This window comes from Typopeltis vanoorti, chromosome 11, assembly GCF_054136105.1.
Source record: "Typopeltis vanoorti isolate ZY-2024b chromosome 11, IOZ_Tvanoo_1.0, whole genome shotgun sequence".
NCBI lineage: Eukaryota > Metazoa > Arthropoda > Arachnida > Uropygi > Thelyphonidae > Typopeltis > Typopeltis vanoorti.
In genome coordinates this window covers 31,181,298-31,207,229 of record NC_143559.1, presented here as the reverse complement: position 1 = coordinate 31,207,229, position 25,932 = coordinate 31,181,298, and the positions used below count along the sequence as shown (strand labels likewise).

At 35.9% G+C, this 25,932-nt stretch overlaps 1 long non-coding RNA gene across 1 annotated transcript in view; it reads right to left on the bottom strand.

Annotated features, from left to right (window-relative positions):
- LOC150101412 (uncharacterized) overlaps positions 1 to 25,623 on the bottom strand; it is a 40,107-nt gene extending 14,484 nt beyond the window's left edge. The window contains exons 1-3 of the long non-coding RNA XR_016549041.1: positions 25,558 to 25,623; positions 24,631 to 24,754; positions 6,520 to 6,617 (exon numbers count right to left, since the gene is read on the bottom strand). This is a non-coding gene — a long non-coding RNA (uncharacterized LOC150101412). The remainder of the gene's footprint in view (positions 1 to 6,519; positions 6,618 to 24,630; positions 24,755 to 25,557) is intronic.
- Between the last annotated feature and the right edge of the window lie 309 nt (positions 25,624 to 25,932).

The following is a 25,932-nucleotide window of genomic DNA, read 5'->3' as shown; positions in this document are numbered from 1 at the left end:
GTAATGATGTAATTTTTTCATGTAGTACTGTCATATCCTGTACACCCCTTGAGAGTACATGGCAGGAATTTGATGATGATGATATATATAATTGCATGCAGATTGACTTGGTTTATGAATATGAATGACTTAAACCACCAAGGGTAAGCGATAATTTTCTTTACAGGGAATTATTCCAAGCTAAAGATATGCGCAATACATCTCTATTACAGAGACTTAGTTTCTTCCGTACCAAGACCGCACTGCATGGCGAAGAGTCACATCCTTCCAGAGGTGTCCCCATTTTCACAGAACAGTGCAGATCTAGACTGGAAAGTCGAAAAATATTCCAGAGGAAGGCAATGGCAAACCACTTCTGTACCTTGCCAAGAACATGCCAAAAATGAGAACGTACAATATGGTTCTGGATGGTAGGACCCCTGGGCCTGAAGGCATCCAACATGCAACTGGGGAAGAATAGAGGACTTCCACAAGTAGAACTAGTTTTTATGATGTGTCCAGGTCAAACCCAGAAGGAAGTTTGGTCACGGGTGTTGCTGGTTGAAAAAGCGAGGCTCCCTGTTTCACAAGAAATCACAGGATTGGAACTTGGAATGTTAGAAGTATGAACGAAGGTAAGCTGGAAATAATAAAGATGGAAATGGAGCACAAGAAGCTGGATATATTGGGAATAAGTGAACTTAGATGGACAGGAATGGGTCATTTTCAGTCAGGGGACTATATGGTGTATTACTCAGAACACAAAACAAGTCGTAAAAATGGAGTATCTTTCTTACTCAAGAAAAGATGGCTAGATATGTATTGGGTTATAATCCAGTGAGTGACAGAATCATTTCTCGCAGTGAGTGGACATCCAATGAATATGACTATCATTCAGGTTTATGCACCTACTACAGAGGCATCAGAAGACATTGAAGAATTTTATGGCAAGTTAAAAGAAGTGATAGATGCAGCACCAAAGCGAGATTTATGGCTACTTATCGGATATTGGAATGCAAAAGTGGGAGAGACTGAGGAACAAGGAATAACAGGTTGTTTTGGTTTAGATATTTGTAGCACTGCCAGGAAGAGACTAGTTGAGTTTTCTACAGAGAATTCTTTGTTTGTTGCTAACACCTGCTTTAAACAGCACAAAAGAAGATTGTACACATGGATATCACCTGATGGACAATACAGAAATCAAATTGATTATATACTTGGACAAAGAAGACGGAGAAGTGAAATTCAGTCTGTCAAGACTTTTCCAGGTGATGGACAATACAGAAATCAAATTGATTATATACTTGGACAAAGAAGATGGAGAAGTGAAATTCAGTCTGTCAAGACTTTTCCAGGTGCAGACTGTGGAACAGACCATGAGTTATTAGTGGCTACGATACACGTGAAACTACGGAAACTGAAAACAACACAAATGTCATCAGATATGATCTTGGAAATATACCAGCTGAATACAATATTAGCATACAGAACAGATTCAACACACGCAATTTGTGTGAAAAAGAACCAGATGAACTATGGAAAGAGATTAAAGATATAATTAAAACAGAAGCAAAGAAAAATATTCCAACAGTTTGTAAGAAGTCCAAATGATGCTATCAAAACTGCTCAGGAAAGAAGGAAAATGAAGGCCACAGGAAATTTGCAGGAAGAACGGCATTTGAATGCAGAGCTTCAACAACAAGCCAGACGAGACAAGGAAAAATATTTTAACCAGGAATGCCAACAAATAGAAGACCAAAACAAGAAAGGAAAAACAAGAGATCTCTTCAAAAAGATCACAGAACAGGGAAGTTTAGTGCCAAGGTGACAATATTGAAAAGTAAATACAAAGGATATCTTACAGAAGTTGCAGACATCAAAGAAAGATGGAAAGAGCATACAGAAGCCCTTTACAGAGAAAGGATTCCAAAATTACTGAGAAATTTGAAGAGCAGGATTATACACAGGAGCCAGTACCACTGGAGAGTGAAGTGAGGTGGGCACTGCAACAGCTATCCAGTAAGAAAGTACCAGGAGGAGATGGAATACCCATTGAGCTGCTCAAAGCCCTGGGAGAAGAGGCAGTTAAAATTTTAACAGCTCTAATCAGCAAATTAGGATCACAACTACATGGCCTAGGGAATGGAAAAAAATCAGTCTATATACCTTCATTGAAGAAAGGTGCTATGCAAGAGAGTGCGAAAATTAAAGAACTATAGCACTAATTTCTCGTGCAAGTAAAGTCTTACTTGAGATCATTCAGAAAAGACTGGAACCATTCATGAAGAGAGAAATGTCAGATGAACAGGCAGGATTTCGAAAAGGCAGAGGAACAAGAGATCAAATCGCCAATGTGAGATGGATAATAAAAAGTGCATAGGAATATCACAAGAATGTCTACCTTTGTTTCCTTAACTAGAGCAAGGCTTTTGACTCTGTAGATCATGTGAAACTGTGGAATGTGTTAAGAACAATGGGAGTCCCAGAACATTTCATTATCCTTCTGAGGGATCTTTATTATGAACAAGAAGCTACTGTATGAACAGATCTTGGAGAAACTGAGTATTTCACAATAGGTAAAGGGGTGTAACAAGGATGTATTTTATCTCCGTACCTGTTTAACTTGTACAGCAAATACATTTTAAGAATGGCAGGGCTGGAGGAGTCTTTAGTTGGAATTAAAATTGGTGGAAAAAATATTAAAAATTTGAGGTATGCAGATGATACACCTTGCTAGCAGAATGCAAAGATTTGGAGGAACTCATTATTAAAGTTAAAGAATGAAAGTGCTAAATATGGTCTTAAACTTAACCTCAAAAATACAAAAGTTATGGCAGCATGTGAACTTTATGATTTTGAAGTAGATGGGGAGAAATGGAAGCGTTAACAATTCTGTGCTCCTAGGATCCCGAATTGATAAAGATGGTTATTGTATTGAAGAAGTTAGATTATTACTTGGAAAGAAAGCAATGTCAAATTTAAGCAAGATCTTTAAAGATATTAGCCTCGTAACAAAAATCAGAATCGTGAAAGCAATATTCCCTGTGGTACTGTATGGATGTGAAAGTTGGACCCTGAGAAAGAGTGAAAGAAGGAAGACAGATGCATTTGAATTATGGGTTTGGAGACGCTTACTAAGAATACCATGGCTGCAAAGCAAACCAATAAATCAGTGACAGACAGAATAAAGCCAGATTGCTCCCTCGAAGCTATGATCATCAAGCAAAAATTGTCATACTTCAGACATATTATGCGAGCAAATGACAGTCTGGAGAAGATGATGCTTGCTAAAGTTGATGGAAGCAGGAGAAGAGGAAGACCAAGAATTAGATGGATGGAGAAGAAGCAACTGGAGTACGTTTGGAGGTTCTGAAAGACATCGTCAGGGATATATTGGAATGGAGAGTGTATGTTTGTGGAGTCACCAGGAGTTGGAAACAACTCAATGGAACATAACACACACAAACCACCGAGATAATTAAGAATAAAGTTTAATAAGGATACAACTAGTTTCGTTGGTAAGCCAACTTCATTGGTGTCGAAGCACAAAAGGTATATATAAAAAAGACCGACAGAAACATTACACACTAACAACAACAGAACTATCAAAAACTGTAGTTAAGTTTAAATTGGAGTCTGAGCTTCAGTTTTAGCTATATTTATATACATGTGCGTGTGATCTCGCGAAAATGCCAGCACTGAACAGCAGAGCTACGTGAATCTGACAAATTGCAGCTAAGGTTGCTATTCATGTGGGTAGAATCGAGGGCGATTTCTTTTGACTCCAGGATACGTCTTTCAAGTTCATCGTAACATTTGTGAATATTAGAAGTTACATTCCAGTCTATTTGGTGTTGTCAGCCTTCATCAGAGTTTACAGAGAACAAGACGTGGCTGGCGAGGATTCTATTATAAGAGATGTCTATTTTGAGCTCTTCAAGACGGAGAAAGATTGATTTATCAGTTTGTCCACAGTAAGATTTACCACAACCACAAATAATTCTGTATACTTCTGGGAACTGAAGATGGTGATGTTTTTCTTTAGGCTGACTAAGGATAGATCGGAGTTTTGGTAAAGTAGAGAAGCACATTTTGATGTTGAAATTTTTTTTTAAATTCTAGACAGTTTGGGGGAGAGAACTAATGTAAGCTCTTGGGGTAGTAGAATCTTCATTAGTTTGTTGAAAACGGTAAAAAATAAGTTTCTCGATACTTTTTTGGAGCGAAACCGTTATTGATAAAGGTCCTTTTGAAACTCTTCATCTGATAATAAGGGTCTGGCCCGATGCGCAAGAGTAGATATAATGCCATATTTCTATGGAGGATAGCGGTAAGAGGACACGTGAAGGTATCTATCTGTATGTGTTGGTTTACTGAAGATTGAAATTTTAATATTATCAGTACTCCTGGTTAGCTATATGTCTAAAAACAGAAAGACAATTGTTAACTTCTAGCTCAGAGGTGAATTTGTTGTTGTGATGAAAGTTATTTAGATGATCCAAGAAAACTGAGGTTATCTGTGCCGTGTTCCCACATAAGAAAAATATTGTCAATATAATGGAGCCAGATTTTAGGTTTCATTTCAGTGTGGCCGAACAAATTGCTTTTTCTTCCAAGTCTTCAAGAAATATGTTTGCTAGCACCAGGGAAAGCAGACTGCCCATGGCTAGTCTGGTGTTTTGTTTGTAGATCTTGCCTTCGCATCTGAAGTAGCCTGAGTTGACACAATGAGTAAGTAAAGTGAAGAATTTCTTTGATAATTTGTTCTTGAGAAGCGTGAGAACCTCCTGGGTTGGTACATTAGTAAAAAGCAAAACTACATCATTGCCATCATGTCTGATTTGTTCAATTTGAGGTTTTTGATCTTGGAAACAAAGTCGGCTGAATTCTTGATGTAAGAAGAGGATTTGCCTGTGAGGTGTTTTAAGAAAGAGGTGAGATATTTAGATAAGTTGTATGTGGGCAACTTGATGCTTCGCAACCATATGACTAGGGAAGGAGTGTCCTAGGTTCGATTTCTGTCGATGACGTGAGGACCTTAAGGATCTACCTCAGCCATGCCAAGTTAGCCAGTCTTGGACATTGACAGCAGGGTTTTTTCTGCTAATTTATCTGGAGTTTTTCATCCTGCAGGCAAACCAGCTCCATGGAGACACACACTGATTACAGTCATGAATACTATCCTTTGAGGATGCAGTAAGGAGTGACAAACCAGCAGCATTAATTTCGTCGTGAACCCCTCATTAGGGAGACTCTACCCATCCTAAAGGGATGGATGAGATCAATCAATAAACTAATCACAATATTCATCACCTAATACCAGACATGTGCTTTTACAGAGTTGAAAAATCGTGGGAACATACTGGAACATCACTATGTAGCTAATTTCAAATTCATTAACAAAAAATGTTAAGAATTGTTACCTTCATTTTTCGAGTATTAAAATTTGGTTATATAATATCTGAAAAATAAATGAAAAACTAATTACAATATTTACTATTTCAAGTGCAAATTAAGTAATTTGCAAAACTTAATGCTAATTGATTATTCTGATCACTGCCTATTTCTTACCATAACTAGATATTTCAGGGTGATGGTAGATAGTTCACACTAAGAGGACATAACACAAAATTTGATAAAGTAGTTCAAAGGATTACTTGGATCTTGAAGAACTTGACAAGAGGAAATAAAGAGATTATTCTTCTTTATATGATTGATATAGCTACATCTTTACTTTTATGCACAGATTTAGTGACCAATATTTTTGTGATGAGATGGAGACAATACAGAATAGTGAATTCAAGGACTCTGGGACACTCCTTATGAGAATAGATTGAAGATGGGTGGGTTAAGTTCAGTTGGTAGAAAGTATGGCAAATAATAGAAATTTTTGAGTTACTAAAGAAGTTCTATAAATTAATAGGGATCAACTGGAAGTTGTGTAAGAGTAGTTAGTGGGTGTCCGAGAACTAGATTTTTTATTTGGGGAGTGTGAATGACTGCCAGAGGTGGCTGTGAGTGCTGACAGTCAATGAGTTTCGTGGGGGGGGGGGATAAGATAAGTACCGTGTGAATGATTAGTGTAGGTCAGCCTCCTGCAATGAGTTGCCATAATGACATTATTCAGAGTATTATTCCAAATTTCATTTCTTTCTTCAGTGAATACCTATCATATGTCTAGTCCACAAATTTAGTAATTACATCTTAAAATGATATTTTCCTGTTATCAAGATTTTAACAAACCTCCATGCAATCACTTATTGTGAGAGATCTGACTCAGTGAGTATCATATTGTATTATATTATACCATAAAGTCATTCACAATAGTCATGCAGTGCCTCCCTTCCACTCATCTACCATGCTCCATGTAAAAAAATAAAATTTCCCATCACTTATCCCCAGATCAGTCTAAACATCTTTTTTGCTTATATAATGAACACCACAATTTACACAGTCAATCTCTTCTCATAAATGTTCCAGTCCTAGATCTATACATAAAAGGGGTTTATTTTCCCGTCTTATTTCCAAACATTTACTTACAGGGTGAAAAAAGCAGATTATATTTGGCATCTTCTCTTGAATACATCTTCCATGAACTGAATTAAGAGCACCTAACCTTTCTCAGCAAGTTTGAGAACCTAGTTCACATAATTCAAGAAAGTAAAGGAAATTATATCAGAATTGTTTTTTTTTTGTATATATAATTAAATATTTATATTAATAGAATTTGATATCTGGGAATGAGTAGATTGTTAAAAGCAATGTACTAATACTTGGAACACTGCCACAATAATTGACCTTTGCTGCATTAAACAGCATTAGAATTTGCAGTAAAGAACTGATGCTTAAAATTCAGAAGCAGAGCATGTTATCATTCACTATCTTAAAATAATGTTCTGATCTGTTTTTTGGAAGTTTTGGGTTTATTGTTATATTGTTTAAATAGGCAGGACATTAAAAGTGGAGAGTAGATATTCTCAGCTTGCTAATGAAAGATGATAGGATTTTTCATATTATATATCTATTCTAATACCTTTTAATTTTTCACAAGTAGCAGCAAAATTGTTAGCCTACCATTTGGGAGATGGTGAGCAGTCAGTGTCATGATAATTTATCATTTTAAATGCAATGAGGAGATAGTTCAGCAAACAACAGCACACACCTTGTAATCCTCCTAAAGCTTTCAGTCATATTTCTGAAAAGGTGCAAGGTTCTACTGCCAATTTTTTTTTCTGGGGGGGGGGGGGGGTGGAGATATGGAGTAAATACATATCTATATTTAGATATGCAATACATATCTATATTTAAATTGTAAGTCGGCAGTTAGAATTTAAAAAAATCTGGTTTCCAGGAGAAACATTCTGCTTATGCACTAAAAATAGCCTAATTCTAGAAATAGCTGAAAAATGACCTAGAAAATGTTCCTGTAATTAGATTACAATCAAACCTGTAAGCCATTCATTGGGAGTCTACCATTAAGAAATCAAAATATGCTTCTTTTTTGCCATGAGGCAAAGAAGCATATTTTTACATTTCTTAGATATTATTAGCACCAGATTGTGTTAATGCCAAAATTTTAATAGAATACAAGAGCCTCAGTAGCTTTTCCAATAATCACAATGCCCTCTATCTGGATTAATAATATCTGCATTATGTTTCCTATTAACAATCTTATTTTTCACATATTACATTTAACATCTTCTAATTGCATTCTTAACTGCCTTAATCCACCTAAATCTTGGTCTTTTTTTTTTTTTACCATAAACACCTGTTTTGCAATCCTCTCCTTGCATTCTAAGTGCCCAAACTACCTAAGATTATCTGTGGTCCCACATTCTTTAATTTTAAGTTCCTTCCTAATATCTTCATTTTTAAGATGATTCTGCCATCAAGTAACAAATCACTACTTTGTAAAGAAATCATTGATATGGAAGGGATAAGATAGTTGGTATATTCAAATTTCTAAGAGGGATAATTAATTATATTTCAACTTGCATTAATCAGATATGAACCATTTGTGAATGACTGGTAAGGAAGTGGTTCATATGTATGGAAAAGAACAGGAATAGAAATATAAATTATCCCAAATAATGTACAATTTTTTTTTTAAGAATTTAATGACCTCACACCTTTTCTTTCTGTTTTTTAACCCCCCCAAAAAAGAAAACTACTTTGTTGAGCATTTTTCCAAGAAAAACCTGACAAATCCTAATAGATGAGGAAGGTTTATCTTGTTTTTGGAAATCAACTGAGGTGAAATAAAGATTTGTGAAGCTTTATGCAAAATCTGCATTTTTAAACCTGGTGGAGTGTATAAGTCTGAGACCAAAATACAAAAAATTTATCACAGGATTTGGACATTATTTTCCATAAAATTATTTTATGAAAAAGAACTCACTGCTTTTTTATGTCTGATTTATTTTTGATGAGTGAACTAGAGGGAGAAATAATACAACAATCCATTACACAAACATTATTCACCATTAGTATGTAAAACTGCACATTCAAAGAACTGAAAATTCTCATGGCAATGATTCATTAAATTAAAAAAATAACTGTAGAAAACATAAGTGGAAAATAGTCATTTAACATACTACCATATGAAAGTGCAATTCTGTATTCCTAGTGATGGGGAGAGGAGGAAAACTGACTGCAATAATTACCTATATTTTCTTTTGATGGGTAATTCATCATGGCATAACTATAGATATTGTTGGATATTATTTACTTCACTTGGTAAAGAAACTAACCCATTCATGTATCAAAGTGTGCTGAAAAGTTGTGATAATCACCATGAAGAAATTTAAAGTGTTTCTTTAAATTTGAGAATAGGAAATAATGGGGCCAGGTCTGGCAAATAAGGTGGGTAAGCAGACATTGAAAACCCACGTTGTGTATTGTCTGTTGGATTTCATGAGCAGTGTGAGTAGGTGTGTTGTCCTGCAAAAGCAACAGGCCTCTACTCAAGTATCCTGAGGCTCTCTTTCAATTCCTTCACAGCCATTGAATAAACTGCTGATGTAACAGTTTCACCTCTTTTGAGGTACTTGATAAGGATTACACCATCCATATCCCAAAAGGCAATGGCAAGAACCTTCTCTGCTGACTTTTGGGTTTAATACTTCATTGGCCATAGAGGACCTTAGTCTCCATTCCACTGCTTGTTGTTTGGTCTCTGGGTCATAGTAATGAAGTATGTTTCATCAATCATAATACAAGCTAAAAAATTTGCACCTGATTTCTCAAAATGGCCAAAATCCCTTGAGATGATAGAACACGTTGTCTCTTTTGGTCAGCATTCAAACAATTGGGGGACCCACCTCACTAAGAGCTTTACATGTTCAGATGCTAGTGGATTTGCAATTTTTTCGCTGGTATTCATCTATCATCAACGTTCATGGCATGTAATGTATCGATGTTTTCAAGTGTAATTGCTGTAGATCTTCCTGACCATGGGACACTTGTTGTCTAAGGATACCCAGTTATAAACTTGGCCACCCATCTTACAACTTTTGGGACATGCTAGGACACAGTCCCCCTGAAGTCTCACACAAAGTTTGGCGATTCTCAGTTGCAGACTTTTCTTGCAGCAAGAAAAACTTAATGGCCTGCACTTGTCTTCGAATTTCTTCAAAACCTCTGACATGTCTTCTTATATATCTTAAAAAGAACAAATTATTACAATTTGATAAAACATGGGAGGTTAAAGGGTTTTAGGATGTGTTCTTTCTTGTGGTTATATCAGTTGCTTTAATATTTTTGTTCCAGGTGTTTATCAGAACTATTCAGACCCACCCCCCCTCCCTTTCATAATGCATGTTTTAAAAAAGGAAATGTTACATACAACTCAAAACACAAAATAAGAAAACATCACTTGTGAGATTTTCCTATACCATAAAGGCAGTTCATAAATATTAGTTTTAAAGGATAAGTTTGTTGAAAGAACTTGAAACTTCTGCTGAAACCTGGCGTGGTGAGGAATGTGTTAATTTCTCACCTAACCAACTCAGATCCATTCTCAGTAGCATTAATTGTGTGAATGGACAATTTTTGATGATCCTTTTTGTTCAGTTTCACTATACAAAACTGGTATAGAGACTAAGTTTATCAAACTAGTGAACATCCCAGCAAAAACCCCTTGGATCTGTTTCATTGCTACTATGTATATAATATTCTGTTCATCCCTTGAGGATGGTCAGGATATTAATAAATTTGCAGTACTTTCAGTCCACAATCTATCCAGATTGAGTGTTATGACCATTTTTATTTTTAGTGTAACGTGGTTAGTCATACACTTTTGTTGCCAAAAAAGCGCAAACAGCAACTGTTTGTATTTCCTGTCGCTAGTGTTGGTGTCGAGGTTAGGCCTCCTTTCGCTGTCATTACAATTATTATCCTTTGGAGTAAGCTTTCCACTAAGTTCTGGTAAACTGCTGCTGAAGTTTGTTTCCATTCCTCCTGTAGTATGGGAACAGCAGCTGACAAGTTAGTTGGATGAGTAGGTCTGGCATGCAATCTTCACTCCAGCTCATCCCAAAGATGTTCAATAGGGTTGAGGTCAGGGCTTTGGGCTGGCCAATTTAGTTCTTCCATATCTTCAAACCACAGAGCTAGGAACCTTGCTTTGTGAGCAGGTGCATTATAATGCTCATAAAAGAAAAGGTCTATTCCAAACTGTTACCACAGTGTGGGAAGAACAGAATTGTCCAAAATGTCATAGTAGGAAAAAATGTTTCAAGATCCAGTCCAAACCAGGAAAAACAGCCCCAGACCATTATGCTAATGCCTCCAAATTCACAATCGATTCAAGACATTCCTGTGAGTATTGTTCATCACTGATCCATAATCCAATGACAGCATTGTCTGCTCCATTCCAGATTATGCTGAGCATTGCCAGGTATAATCAAGTGCTTGTGAGTTGCAACACAACCATGAAACCCAAGGGCAAATAGTTCTGTCAATGACATCCATTCAAGAGCTTACATGGAAAGTCGTTTGCAATGGTTGCTAAGGCTGACTGACGATTTACTGTGAAGACTTGCTTGAGAGTTTGCCAGTCTCAATTTCAGTTTTTTGGGTCTACCAGTTTGGGGGAGGGATTTGGTGCTTCCATTAAGTTTTCACTTCACGATAACCTTGCTACAGCAGACCAGGGCATGTACTATGTGGCAAAAATTTCTAGGACCCAATGACCAAACTTGTGGGTTATATCATACCATGTTCGGAGGGACCTCTCTTTTTTGTCTACTCATCCTAAAAAGGCAAAGAATGTATCATGTTTCATCACTGCTAATGCCTATGCTTATAAAGCATTGCAGACATGTATATGTGTCATATGGGCAAGGCAAGAAAGCAATGGGGATGTCCAGACACTTTTGGCAACATAATGTATGTAACATATTCTTGCATGTCATGTATTTTCAGGCAGAACTGCTGCTACTTTGTGGCTCTAAATCTTCCACGTCTATAATAGTGCAAATTATATGGTTATCAAATGTAAGGTTAAAACTAAGTTTCCAGAAGAAAAACTATCTGCCTATGACAGATAAACTGAACATCAATAGTTCAACATAATTAAGCATTCATTGCTATTCTGCAAACTATTTTCTTTCAAGTCTATCACTGCTAGTCAAGTATCACAATCAGTTCTTCCAGTCTTCTTTCCTAACCACATTCAGAAACCAGATCATGTTCTTCAAGTTCATTTTGTATCACGTTTCATCACTCTTTCATCTCCATTCTGCTTAAGTGATTCAGACTGTTAGATAGCTTTTATTATCCATTCCTGAATAATTATTGATGTCCTTATTAGAGTAACCTCCATTGAGCGATCATAGGAGTCCCTCCCACTTACCAACATGTCCATCTCATATTGACCTTAAGCTAATTTAAGCAATCAGTGCATGGCACATGTGCTCACACACACACACCACATTTTTGTATGTGTTCCGCTCATCCACTACTATTCTCTATGTAGTCACACACACTGCTATAGTTTTACACAACTTCTGCAGATGGCTTCTCAATATTCTCCTCTTGCCATTCTCTTCATAATCCAACTATTAATATGGTAAAAATCCCCTCACCAACTTAATCTTATCACCTCTTTTTCATCTATCCATCAAACTCTGCAATTTACATTCTGTCAACTCTCATATCACTCCTATTTTCTTTGACATTTGTTGCTGGTGTTTCCATATTAAAATGAAAATTAGGTGACCAAATTTGAAAACAATACTCCACATGTGATCTAATACTTTATACAATAACCTTATCACAGCAGCAAGAACCACACTGCTGCTATGATAAGGTATGGAAGTCTGCAAAATTTGCGATGTCCTCTAAACGTTAGTCTAGTATCAACCATCACCTTCAGATCTCATCGACTTCTGAAGCACGTCTAAATGAATACATCAACAGAGCCTTATATTTGGAGTCCAGCTACTACATTATTTCTCCTGGATCTATTCAATTCTTCCTGACGGACTGGCCAGTATCATACTATACTATGTTTTCATTTTTTTTAATATATTTTTTTAGAATGTCAGTTATCATTCTTCTCCTTAAGCCTTTCTTTACGTATTTTTGTAGAATGGTTTTATCTTTCTAGCCTGCACTTTATATTTCTCATACATTTGAACGGTACCATCATCTATTTTCTCCACACTTGTACAATGTTTGTTAGTTTTTCTAATCAATTCCCATGTTCTATAATCCTCTTTTCCCTATACCTGATCAAATATTTGTGCTAGTTGCCTTGAGTTTCTTATCACCCACTTGCACATATACCTTCTTGACAGGGACCTTTTCCTGTTTGAACACCTTCAAAAACCATAATCACTCAGTAAAGGATATCAAATGCAACACTCCAAAATCACATACTACATAGTTATCCCTCAAACCAGTTTTTTTTTTTTCCCCCACTCATGCTCTCTAATCCACATTCCCTATAATTAAAATCTACCATTAGATCCTGTTTCTTATACATGCCTATGAATTTGCTTCAACATTTCACAAAGCATACTATTCTATTAATCTCACACAAACCATCTTCAAAAGCTTTATTTGTTGTTTTCCACTCCCACTCTTAGTGGACACAATTGTTCTTAATCTTTAACACACCTCATTCTCTTTTTACTTTCCCATCCTTCCAAAATATTCTGTATCCCACAATTTTTATTCTTCATTATCCTCAGATGACAAAGCTTCGTTTATCAAAATATATTTAAAAAACCGATAATGCCACAACTTCCTTATCCATGTTGCTCTTTATATTAAAATGCAAACATAATCCCATTCACTTTTGAGACCACCCTCCTTAATCTGACCACCACTCCCATTTCCTAACTGATTTTCAATGATATTGTTCTCATTCCTCAATCTTATGTATTCACACTACACCACAATAATTACTTCCATTATTCTTGCATCCACCTTCCTGTCCTCCTACAATCTGCTTCTCCATCTCTCTGATCCCTAGCTACACTATCTTGACATGGGAAAATAAGGAAAGGTTTTTATATTGCACAATCACCATCACCAGCCCATGATGGTCCTGTTTGCTAAGAGTGCAATATAAAACCTCTCCCTACTTTCCCACTATATGGCCCATTTTCACAAATAAGGCTCTGGCAGGATGAGCATTGCTGCCTTAAATATCTTCCCTAGATGTGAGGAAACCAACCAACTAGATCTCTAGGTGACAGATATCTTTCATCGCTTGGCAAAACACCACACCCTGCTTTATGGAAGTGCGAAGTGGCTGCTGCCATGTTTCATCCCCAGAGTAGGTCTCTTGGCTTTTTTCTTCCCCTTTCTTCTTACATGATGTGGACATGCTTAACACACTACCATTATTCAAGTAGGGAGCAGTTTGAGCTCCAGCTGAGGGTACAGCAGTAAAAGTTTTCTGCAGGTTGGTCACCAGGTAGTGAATGGAATCAAACCTGACAGCAGTTATCTGCTGAAGGCTTCCCAATCAGCTGACAAATAATCTTGCTGCTGCTTACTCTATCAAGTCATGCCTGGAAGGATAGGTTAGTGACACGTAGGGTGCAGTGCCAAAGCCACTGAAGTCTCAACACTCTCTGAGCTATGTACACAAGTCCCTCAATCCCCAGCTGTATGCCCCTGCTCTTTTTGTTTCCTAAATCAAAAACTCTGATGGAAAAGAATCATATGAATAATAGCATTTTAACTGTGGATATAAAGAATCGCCCATAAAAAATAAAATGAAAAATACAAAAAAAAAAAAAAAATTGAAAATAAAAATATGCCAAACTCTCCCTTCCCTCAGAAAAAAAAATTTTTTTTTTTTTCAAAATTTCTTCTAATAATTTCCATATCCATTTCAATAACATTCAAGGCATCAGTACAAACAGTAATATATAATACACATTATCAAAACCTGATCTTTTCCTAACAGATTCTCAATTCGCATAGTTTTTATTGCAAATACAGTCATACCCCAACTTACGCGAATCCGGAGTTACGCGGTTTCTAATAAAAATTTTATCACATAAAAAATAATAATGTCATCCAAAGGAAGCAAGTCCGATTCTTCTACAGCTAGCAAAAAAAGAAAAACATTGACTTTGAAAACAAAACTCAACATTATTAAGGATTTTGAAGGCAGAATGAAAATTTGTGAACTAGCAAAGAAGTTCGATCTACAGGAATCCACAGTAAGAACAATCATAAAAGAAAGGTTTACAGATTTTGGAGGACATAGATTCTAATGACGAACAAATTGTAGCCATGAGGCAAGGAATAAAAAAATCATTAGCTTGCTATGAAGAAATTTTGCATGACAAGAAAAAGACATGTGGTCAGACGAATCTATTAGATTTTAAGAAAAAATCAACAACGAAAAAAAACTACAATTATGATTATATTTCTTAAAAAATATAGATGTTTTTGTAAACCTTTGGTCCAAATTAACTAATATTTTGTATGTTTGTATATATAAATTGCATGCAAAATTATACCCCGAATTATGCGAATTCGACTTGCGTGCTTTTTGTTGGTCCCACCTACCACGTAACTGATTAATCTGAATACTAACAAGGCTCCTGTGGTGCAGATGATATTCTTCCAGTTGTGCTCAAAATTTGTGTGCCCAAAATTAACACTATACATAGCTATCACTGACATCTATCCAACACCATACAGGCAAGCCTTCATCTAAAAAGGACTGTACCTAAAAAGGGAGACAAAAGTCAACCATCTATTGTTCCTTGCTCTCTCAGCTCAATACTTTTCAGTAGTGAAGTTAACTAGCTTCTTCAAAACCTGGACTCAATTAGCAATCACCAATGTAGATTTTGCCATTCTCATTGTACAGTTGAACTCCTTGCTGATCTTACCCACCTCTGGATGCAAGTCATGGAAAGATTTAAAGATAACCCATATAGTAGCTCTCAAAATTTCAGAAGGATTTGATCATATCTAGCAGACGTCCTGAACAAGCTACCGTCTTATTACATTCCGACTTCTCTTATTTCAATTTATATGCTCATGAACCAAACAATCTTTGCAATAACCACTTTCCCAACAAAACTTATTCACCTGCTGCAACGACTTTCCCAAATTCCTCTCCCAAATTCTTTTCTCAGTTCAAGTCGTGTCCATTATTACCACTAATTAGATAACCTAATTTCATGTCTATTTCTTCCTTCTAAAACAGACTTTGGTAGGAACATAGAAAATAAATATCAAGAAGGTGGCAAGATATTCTGGAGGTTGTTGAAGAAGCTCAGAAAAAGAAGAAAGAATGCTGTAAAAGGAATTAGAGATGATAAAGGCGATATGAAAACTGGAGAAAAAGATATCCTTGAAGTATGGAGTAATTACTTCGAAAAATTGCTAAATTAAACTAGCAGTGATGACACATGGACCAGGCATGCAATCAGGAATACATATTCATGCTTGAAGTATGGAGTAATTACGAAAAATTGCTAAATTAAACTAGCAGTGATGACACATGGACCAGACATGCAATCAGGAATACATATTCATGCTTGAAGTAGAAAAAGCCATCAAAAGTCTGAAATGTGGAAAGGCAGCTGGAGTAGTGATATTATTAGAACAGAAATGCTTAAGTATCGAGGTATAAAAGTTTTACAGTGGCTGCAAAAGGGAAATAAAACTGATTGTGAGAATTACAGAGGTATTTCTCTACTGAGTGTTTCAGTAGAGAAAACATATCTGCAAGGAGATGTGTTTTGCATTATGGGAGATACTGAGATACGATTGTTAGTAGCTTGCTCCACCTTTGCAAGGAGTTGCCTGGTGTTCCACCACTTTACCCCAGTCCTGAAGATACTTTCAGGCACAAACTTTGTTTGCACACACTTGGATAAAGGATTAAACTAAATTTATTATAAATATAGAAATAGACAATAGAATCAACAAAGCTGGTATGGTAGGAAGTCAACTGAATAAATTCATATGGAATAAGAGAGAAATTAGCTATATACAAGACAGTGTCCAAACCAGTTTTAACTTATGGATCTGAGAGCTGGGTCAGAAGTAAAACACTTGACCAAAGACTAGAGACCGCAGATATGAGAGTCCTGAGAAAGATAAGAGGCGTGAACAGATGGCATCAATGGCAATATCATATTAAAAATGAGGATATTAGGAAAGAACTTGACATTGTCAGCATCCAGGAATGTGTTAGCAGAGCTAATCTCAGCTGGTATGGTCTCTTAAACAGAATTGGCAAGGAAAGATTAGCCAAACAAGTGTTCTCCGCAAGGTTGGCAGGAAAAAGACCCAGAGGAAGACCAAGATATCGGTGGATTGATATGGTAAAAAGTGCCTTAGAAGATAGATATATAAATATAATATAAGATCTGACAATGTTGTAGCTTTGACAAGTAACAGACTGATTTGGCAGAAAATTGTAGGTAGGAAGTTAATAATGATGTAAATTTTTCATGTAGTACTATCATATCCTGTACAACCGCGCGGTTAGCCTAGTGGCTTTGCGCTTCACAACCATATGCTTGGGGAAGGAGTGTCCCAGGTTCGATTCCTGTTGTAGACGTGAGGAATTTGAGGATCTTCCTCAGGCATAGCCAAGTTAGCCGGTCTTGGGCACGGTCAGTAGGGTTTTTTCCGCCAGTTTATCTGGCGTTTTTCATCCCGCAAACAGGCAAACTGGCCTGTGAACATACGCCTCTACAGTCAAAAATATATCCCCCCAGCGGCAGACCAGGCGACGGGTCGGTTGGGAGTAGTACTAACAAAGAAGTCGCATCTAAAGTGGCATGCGGACGCTGCATGGGAAGCGGGAATAACGCGTAGAAGAAGAAGACTATCTATCCTGTACACCCCTTGAGGGTACATGGCAGGAATTTGATGGTTACATTTTCTGATAACACTACAGAAAATGGAAGTTTCTCTTCGCACATACTAATATTTCCTTTAATTCACCTTAAATAGTCCATGAATGTTGTCACATTTTTTATTCACAACTTTGTTAGCACATTCAAGGGGTGGAAAGAAATCTGATGCAATATTTTAAATGTTTTAAAAAAAAAAAAATCTCATTTGATCTCTACTCTGTAGAACCATCAGCTCACCTAACGCCTTTTTATACCCGTATACAGGGAGTAGGCGAGGCCATTTAGCCCTATCTAACTTTTGGAGACTGAGTGAGCAGTTCAATCTCCACTGGTACCAATCAGAGATAGATGGCCCAAGGTTATCACTAATTAAGCAGTACACAGTGAAGAGAGACGGCTCAAATGTGCTGCCCTCTCGTGGTCCCTAACACTAACACAATATATTTAATGTCTGAAAATAATGTGGGTTCTATCTGAAAATAATGTGGGTTCTACGGTCGATTTTCTTGAGTTTACGGGACGAAAAACCCGCTTGCCCGTGCCAGAGATCGACTAACTCGGGAACCAGTCGAAAAAAGGCTTAGAAAAATTTCCTCTAGTCGCCGACTAGACTCGAAACCAAGTCTTCCTTCGTGCAGCCAAGCACGTGGTGTGCAAACGCCACATCCACTGAGCTACACAGGCTCTGTAGAACCATTTTGTTTTTAACCCAACTTAGCATTTTTGTTTGAAAATTCATGTATATCAACAATTTAGTTGATTTCTCACTTCTCGTTTCATGTAATTTTACATATAAGTGGTTCCATATTTGCTTATTCTTGGTTAGTTTGCCATCTGCACTAAAACAAACTGACCAATACCTAATCCAGACATCAATATTAGATAACCAAAAATCAAGCTCAACTTTCATAGGTGATGTTAGACATCTCTTTTCATTTTGTCTGGCATAATGCTAGACTTCACAAGTTTACAGCAATTGAGTTTAATGTGCGATATTGGCATATACAGAAACTTGCATTACAAAACACCAATAAATCAAGAAAAATATTTCAAGGACCTAAAAATGGAAAGTTTCCTGCATTGGAGGAAGAGTTATTTGAATGTGTTAGGTTTGCATAAAGGAGATTCTTAGTCATACCCAATTTTCAGTTTTTTTTTTTAAATCATGGCGATTTTATGATTCCGAAATGATTTGCTAAAGATTCAAATATATCGAGTGATGAAAGTAAGCAGCCAATTATGTAAATAATGTTGATAATTAAAATACACTCATAATGTGAACAATTAAATTATAATGAATACAGTGGATTTAATTATAAATGTCAATTTAGTATTTCCCTGAAAAACTTCAGTTTCTGAAAATCCCCACATATCTCAGCACCTTGATTTCTTTAACTTTTAATTTTGGGAGGAAAATGTGCGAGTCATATTTGAGTAAATACAGTACATTCTTTATAATTATCAAAAAGAGCCAAAAGGCTTCATTTCATCAATGTAAATTAAATAGAAATAACGGATTAAGAAAAGAAAACTTATAAGTATATATTTCAGCTTTGAAATAAGCTATCGTTAATGTCCCTATTTCTATTAATTTGCATTCTTTGGTTTTAGAGAATGATATAAGGAGTTCCTTCAAAGAGAGGCAGAAAGAATGAAGTAGTTAACATGTATGGATATTGAATAATGCTTTGTTCTTACATAAAGGAAAGCAGAGGACTGGGTGGCAATTGGATAGACAACAATGCCATGAAAGTATAGAAAAAAAAATACAATACAGAAACAGAGTGCCTATGAGAAACTAACTGAAGTAGTCAATAAGATGGTGAGGGACATCCGTTAGATTTCCCAACTCCTGTATGCAGTACAGAATTTGGGAATTATTGAACCAGGAACTACACATATCAGCTTTTGGTAATTGTTATTATGGGCAACTCCAAGGAGTCCTTACTCATTGAGGGAGGCCCTAAACATCATCTCAAGAACAACTATTCAAAATTCACACAGTATATCTCTCTATCATACTTGGCCTTGAACTCATTCACAGTCATGGCACCCACAACGAACTTGGGCAGCATATTCCACTCTCCAAATAAAAAACCTAGCTCTAACACCCTTGCCCAGTTTCCATGGATGGTCCCTAGTCCTCCCACCACCAGTCCTGTTCTCAAAAATAACCTCTGAATTAATCTTATAGAAACCCTTCAGTAATCTGAATGTCTCAATCATATCACCCCTTTTCTGCCTATTAACCAATTTCAGCAACCCACAAATCTTCAACTTGTTCTCATAAGGTTCATTCCATAGACCTGATATAATCTTGGTCACTCACCTCTGAATCCTCTCCACCACCTCCCCATCAAGAAGAAACCCTGGCACCCAAATCTGGGCACAGTAGTCAAGCTGGGGTCTTATGAAGGCTCCATACAGAGAAACAATAACTTGCTTGTCTCTGCTCGCCAAAGTATTCTTCAATAACTAAGATTTTGATGAGCTGATTTAGCCAATTTTGCAATGTGCCCCCTAAACTTCAACTCCCTATCCACCAACACTCCCAAATCCCTGGCCTCGTCAATTTCCTGGAGTACAATTCCACCAATGTGGTATACTGCTGCTAATCTTTTCACCCCAAAATGCATAACGTTACATTTGCCACATTGAATTGACATCCATTCTCTTTAGCCCAGTCCTCCAATCTATCCAAATCATCCTGCAAAATTTAACATCATGTGCATTCACTATTGCTCTACCCAATTTTGCATCATCAGCAAAACAAATGAACAGTTTCTATCAGATCGTTTCCTGTATCGTCAATGAACAAATTAAATAGTAGTCATCCATGAACAGAACCCTGCAGCACACCACCAGTCACAGGCTGTCTTTTGGACTCTACTCCTGAATGAACTACTCTCTGATATCTCTCCATCAACTACCCTCCTATCCATCTCACCAACCCTATATCCATCCCCATATGCTGCAATTTACTGATTAGAATTCCATGTAGTATCCTGTCAAAGGCTTAGCAAGGTCCAGCAATATCACTGTAAACCCATTACTCTTATCCAGTTCAGCCGTCACTGTGTTATATAACGTGAGCAAGTTACTGATGCATGATCTATCCTACACAAAACCATGCTGTCCCCATACAGTATCCCATTTTTATCTATCCATTCCTGTATTTTCCTCGACTACTTTCTCCAAGACCTTGACGACTCCTGATTGGTCGGTAATTTGCAACAGCAGTCTTGGAACCTCCTTTATGCAGTGGAACTATTTTCCCCTCTTTCCACCCCTTCGGGACTAACCCAGACCTGAGACTCAAATTAAACAAAATGGCCTAGGGTACTGACAATTCTTTAGCCGCTTCACATAAGACCAGAGTTGGAATACCATCTAGTCCCACAGATGTATTCACATTTAAGGTTTTGTAATAGACTATTCACCTCTACAATTCCTGTATAAGCTATTGGTTCCTTCATTCCTGCAATATCACCACCTGGATGATATATACTCTTGCAAAGTGGTCACTCAGTAATTCCACTATATCAACTGATTCAGTTACCTCCCACCATCAGCATTCCTTAAAATCATTCTGCCATATACATTTTTTTTTTTTTTTTTTACTTGCAACACATCAAAAAACTGTTTTGGATTCTCTTTAGCTTGCATGGCTAATTCCCTTTCATAATCCACTTTTGCTTTTCTTACTGCATTCGTTACCCTTCAGCCATAATCTTTCAAGTTTCCTTTTGTACAAAACACGGATCATCCAGATCACTCACTGGTGTCTTGTGAATTCTTAAGAAAGCCTTTAATCCTGTATTTCACTATACAAGACTTGCTTTTATCAAGTATGAAGGCAGTTCAAGAAAATATATTCAATATATTGCATTGCAGATATCTAAACTAGCATCCTACTCAGCTTACAACTATAAACAGGAAGGCGATCTAATCCATGGCAGTAGGCTTCTGGTCTTTCACCAAGGCACTAGGAGCCACTTCTACCCATTCAATGTTTGTACTTCTATCATATTCAGATGTATTATGACATCAACTGAAAAGACAAGTTGGATATTCTTCTCCAACTCCTCCACCGATAAGGTAAATTCCTTCTCAAATTTACCAAACTACTCACTGCACCTCATCTTTTGCTAGAAAGACAGAAGAAAGCTAAGACACCAACAAGCCTTCTGATGTTCAACTCTAATGCTTATGCTATTATGTCCACCCTATATTATTTTTCCCCCCCTTTTGTGACATCTATTCTACATCACATCACAGAAACAAGCTCTCATTCTGAAAGAAACTATTGTCCCATTTCACTCGCCGGTTTTATCGAAAATACAATCAAGTTAGTAAACTTTGCTTTTACCCACAATTGTTGTCTTGAATGAAAGTAGAGCTTATGAACACTCATTTATAGGTTTGGTAAAAGCTGTGGTCATTAGACAACTTCAAGTCATTTGATTGGATCCTAAGCCTTTCACAACTTTCTCCTAATCACTAAATTTAAATCCTATCCTTAGTTTTTGCAAATAATATTTTCTGCTTTTCATTTGAAGGATCTTTCAGTACTAATCAAGCTACAAGAAGTACCATCATTGGTACCTTAAACCTAACTCCTTGTCATTTAGGAGAGGAAACAATCTTGTTAACTTCTCTCTAAAGTTCTACTAATCTTTTCTAACACCCATTCATTTGTACGCCTTTCAGTGTATGATATCCTCAACAGCCTTCTGTAACACCACATCTCGAAAGCAGATATCTGTTTCTTATCTGACTTCTTTAGGTTCCAAGTCTCGCATCCATAAGTCACTGTTGGAAAAACAACTGTATCTAAAATCCTCAACTTTGTTCCCATGGAGATAGATCCATTCTTCCAGATTTTAGACAGGTCTTGGACTGTTGTTTTAGCCATTCCTAACCTTTTTCTGACATCTTCTGAACAGCAATTCTTCACATTAATAATGGATCCCAGGTACTCAAACTTGCTGACTTCCTCAATTCTTTCTCCATTAAGATACACTTGTTTCTCAAGAGCTTCTCTTTGTTTTTCCTTTGAGAACCATGATCTTTATCTTGCTAGAATTGAGTTGAAGTCCTCTGTTATTACTGATAACTTCAGTCAGTGTATAAAAATTTTGGACATCTTTTATATAAAAATGTCAAGTCAATTAAAAACATCTTGAATTAAATGTTTACTGTCAATAGTTGCTAAGAAGTTAGTGAAATTCTCCATGTGTATTGCTAAAGTAAAGGAATTACTCTATTCCATGTATCTCCAAATCAGCTGAGTATGAACCAGCATAGAGACATTACATGCAAACACTCCAGATTCGCTTCACAAATGCAACCTTAAGTCTAACTGCAATCTGCAGTTGGAATTCATTTTTAATTGTAGAAAATTCTACAATTAAATTGTACCAAAAATAAAAATTTTTATTGGTAGAATTTTTGCTTAATGTTTAACTGTGGTGTAAAAGCAATTTAAAATATTTTAATTCTCGTAGACAAAATATTTTAAAAGATGTATTATATAAATATAAATAGGCTGGTTTTTGCACTACAAAGTATATAGAAATATCTAGCAGTATTTATGCTTTATGGTTATACCACACATTTAAAATGATTTGCTACTAAAAATGAAATCAAATGAAAATCAAAATGAAGTGAAAATTATTCAAAATTTTATTAAATTTGAACCAATCTAAAATTATTAATCTGTTAAACTTTATTTTATGCAATATTGGGATTTTACATTATTAAACATTCGTTTTAAATTCCTCCTAACAGCAAGCAGACTTACTATAATATATTATAACTGACAGCTTTTCCCCTTTTGTTCCCTGCAAATGGTCCAATTAAAACAAAACCGGAATGTCAACAAAATTTGTTTACAATAGGCAGTCTTCCAATGACAGTGAGAAAAATCCATACTAACATGAAACTTGACAATTCTGGCATAAAATCTACTTTATTTTTTCAGCAAGCTTCAAGAAACAGATTAAGTACACCACATGGAAGAAAGTTTTTGAAACCTAGTAACCATCAATTTGAATTTATAGCTGAACCTGAAAGGACTATGGACTAATTCTTGGCTGCATTATATAAGTCCGGATTTCTAGTGATTAAGTCCAAGATTAGGATGATGCTACTTTCAGGTAATATGAAGATAAAGTTTAAAAAAAAATAAAAAAATCTGATTTCAACCTCTAATGAAAGTAGAATTCTGTAGCAACAAAATACTGAGAAATGATAATTCAGTTATAGAAGCAGAGCAGTGAAAATATTAGTTTAACCCTGTGGAAAGCAATTGCTCTAATAGATCTTCAAAGGATTTCATAAAAGCGTCAAGCAAGAGTAACCAATCACAATAGAAAGGTACAGGAAGACTAATAACAGAAGACATTCTTGACAATCACCATTTCCAGTAGTTCAATACAATAAGATGCTTATCACTTCAGTCTCTAAGCAAGAGGAACTGAGAACCATTTGAAACAAAAGTAGATTCAACTTAAAACCCAGATTGTTAATAGCTATTTCTTTTAATGTTATGTTCTACTGACATTCTTTAGTACGTTTAGCTTCATTTGACACTCATGGCTGGATTTGTGCAGAAGCTAGACAAGATATAGCTTAGGGCCTCGCATTACAATGTGCCTCTAAAAAGGTATTAAATCTAAAATTTACTCAAAGGTGGATCTAAGTTATAGTTTAAAGATCACAGCCTTAAACCAGTCCTTGTTGACACTCCCAAAGGATAAATATTAATTCTCATGCAGAAATGTGCTAGTTCACTCATAATTGGCTCATTTTGGTCTAAGCGAAAGATCACATCTAGGAAAATACATACCAAACATGAAAAATCCCAGTTTAAGAACATACTACTTCAAAACATCAAGCCAAGCCACAAGTTATTCAAAAGAGCCATGTTCCAATTAGTTATTTGCAATTCAATTAGCACATTTTAACTTACCTATTTTTTAGTGTTTTCAGTACACTAATTCATAGATCTTCAACTGAAAGTTTATAGCTCCATAGTGGCTGAAGATATGCTAGAAGTTGTGGCAACTATTTCCAAGAATACTCACTTTTATTAAGCATTTGTTATGCTAATTATGTACAGAATAAGTCATGGAAGACACTAAGAACCCCATCACTAGACATCTAAAATATTTATAAATGTGAAATATTGAAGACCTTAATGAAATTATCCAACTCATAATTAAATGTTAAGCACACTAACTGAAAAAGCCTGGGTAATTATTCTCCTTATAATTTATCTAGTAAACCATCCACTCACTTTCTAGTAAAATTGCTCGACTTTCTCCTCAAATTGGAAACTGTGGTGCCCAAATCACTTTCCAAACTCTTCTGCGATAGCAGTCCAATTGTCAGCATTTCTGCTTTATTCAATTAGCCAAGTACTAAGAGAGAAATTTGTTTTTACTGTATTAGAAGTTCATAAGGGCGATAAAATTAAATGCGATGAATTCAGTATGTAGCATTTTGTTGAGTTCGAAATCTGTCATTAATTTTCGCACAAGATATTGCTGCTACCTTAACCTGAACTATTTGCACTGCCATATAAAATAGGTACACTAAAAATAGTTCAATTTTTTTAGTAATGCACACTGATTTGATCTGAAGAATGGAGCAATTAAATTTTAAAATGCTAACCACTGAGATATTAGGCTATTGGGAAACTGGCGACATGTATACCATGCAAATAGTTAAGGTGCTATTTGCATATTTACATTAAGAGTTTAAATAGCGTATTAAATGGTTATCAAAGTATTTAGATGGTTTAGATGATATAAATGGTTATTAAAAGTATTAAGAGAAATAATAATTGCAATTCATGTGTAAACTTTTTTTTCTCTCTCTTCCAGAAAAGTCTATATTTATGGTAGTAAGTTTTTTAAAATTTATGACTAAAGTAAATATGCAAATTACCATTCAAGTATGCCAGCAAAGTTAAGTTGAACACCTCCTTTTAGTTGCTGTTACATGTAATAACCAAATATTTGCTTTATGCAGATAAGCTTTTAAACAAGACCACACCAAAACAAAGGGTCCTTTTCCCTGCCAAACATTTCTGTGAAATGCACTTCCATTTGTATTGATTTTTGGAAATAAGTTGTAAGCAGCCATTTAAAGGAGGTTTTCTGTAATTCCCAAAATGAAAATGACTTTTTGGTTCAAGTAATATTAAAAGAACATTATTCACCTTTTTAACATAATTTCCATATGATTCACTGAATATACATCTTCACCACAGTCCACTCTATGGTTAGCATACTGAGAAAACTATTCTTCAACAAGACAAAAGATGTTTATTTTTTTAAAAAAAAATAAAATAAACAGGGTATTTTAGTAAATGGAATGTTGGTTTTAGAAATACGCATCTGATGACAATGCTTACCGATCTGTGATAAGAGTACGTCAAAACCCAGGTAAGGATTGACCAAAGTGCTAAACAGTAGGTATTCCAGTTATGCTGGTTTCATTCTAGTGCACAAAAGTAAAGTAATGATAAATCTTAATGTTTCAAGTTTTGCATACAAAAATGTCATTAGATAATTAAAATGGTAATAATAAAAAA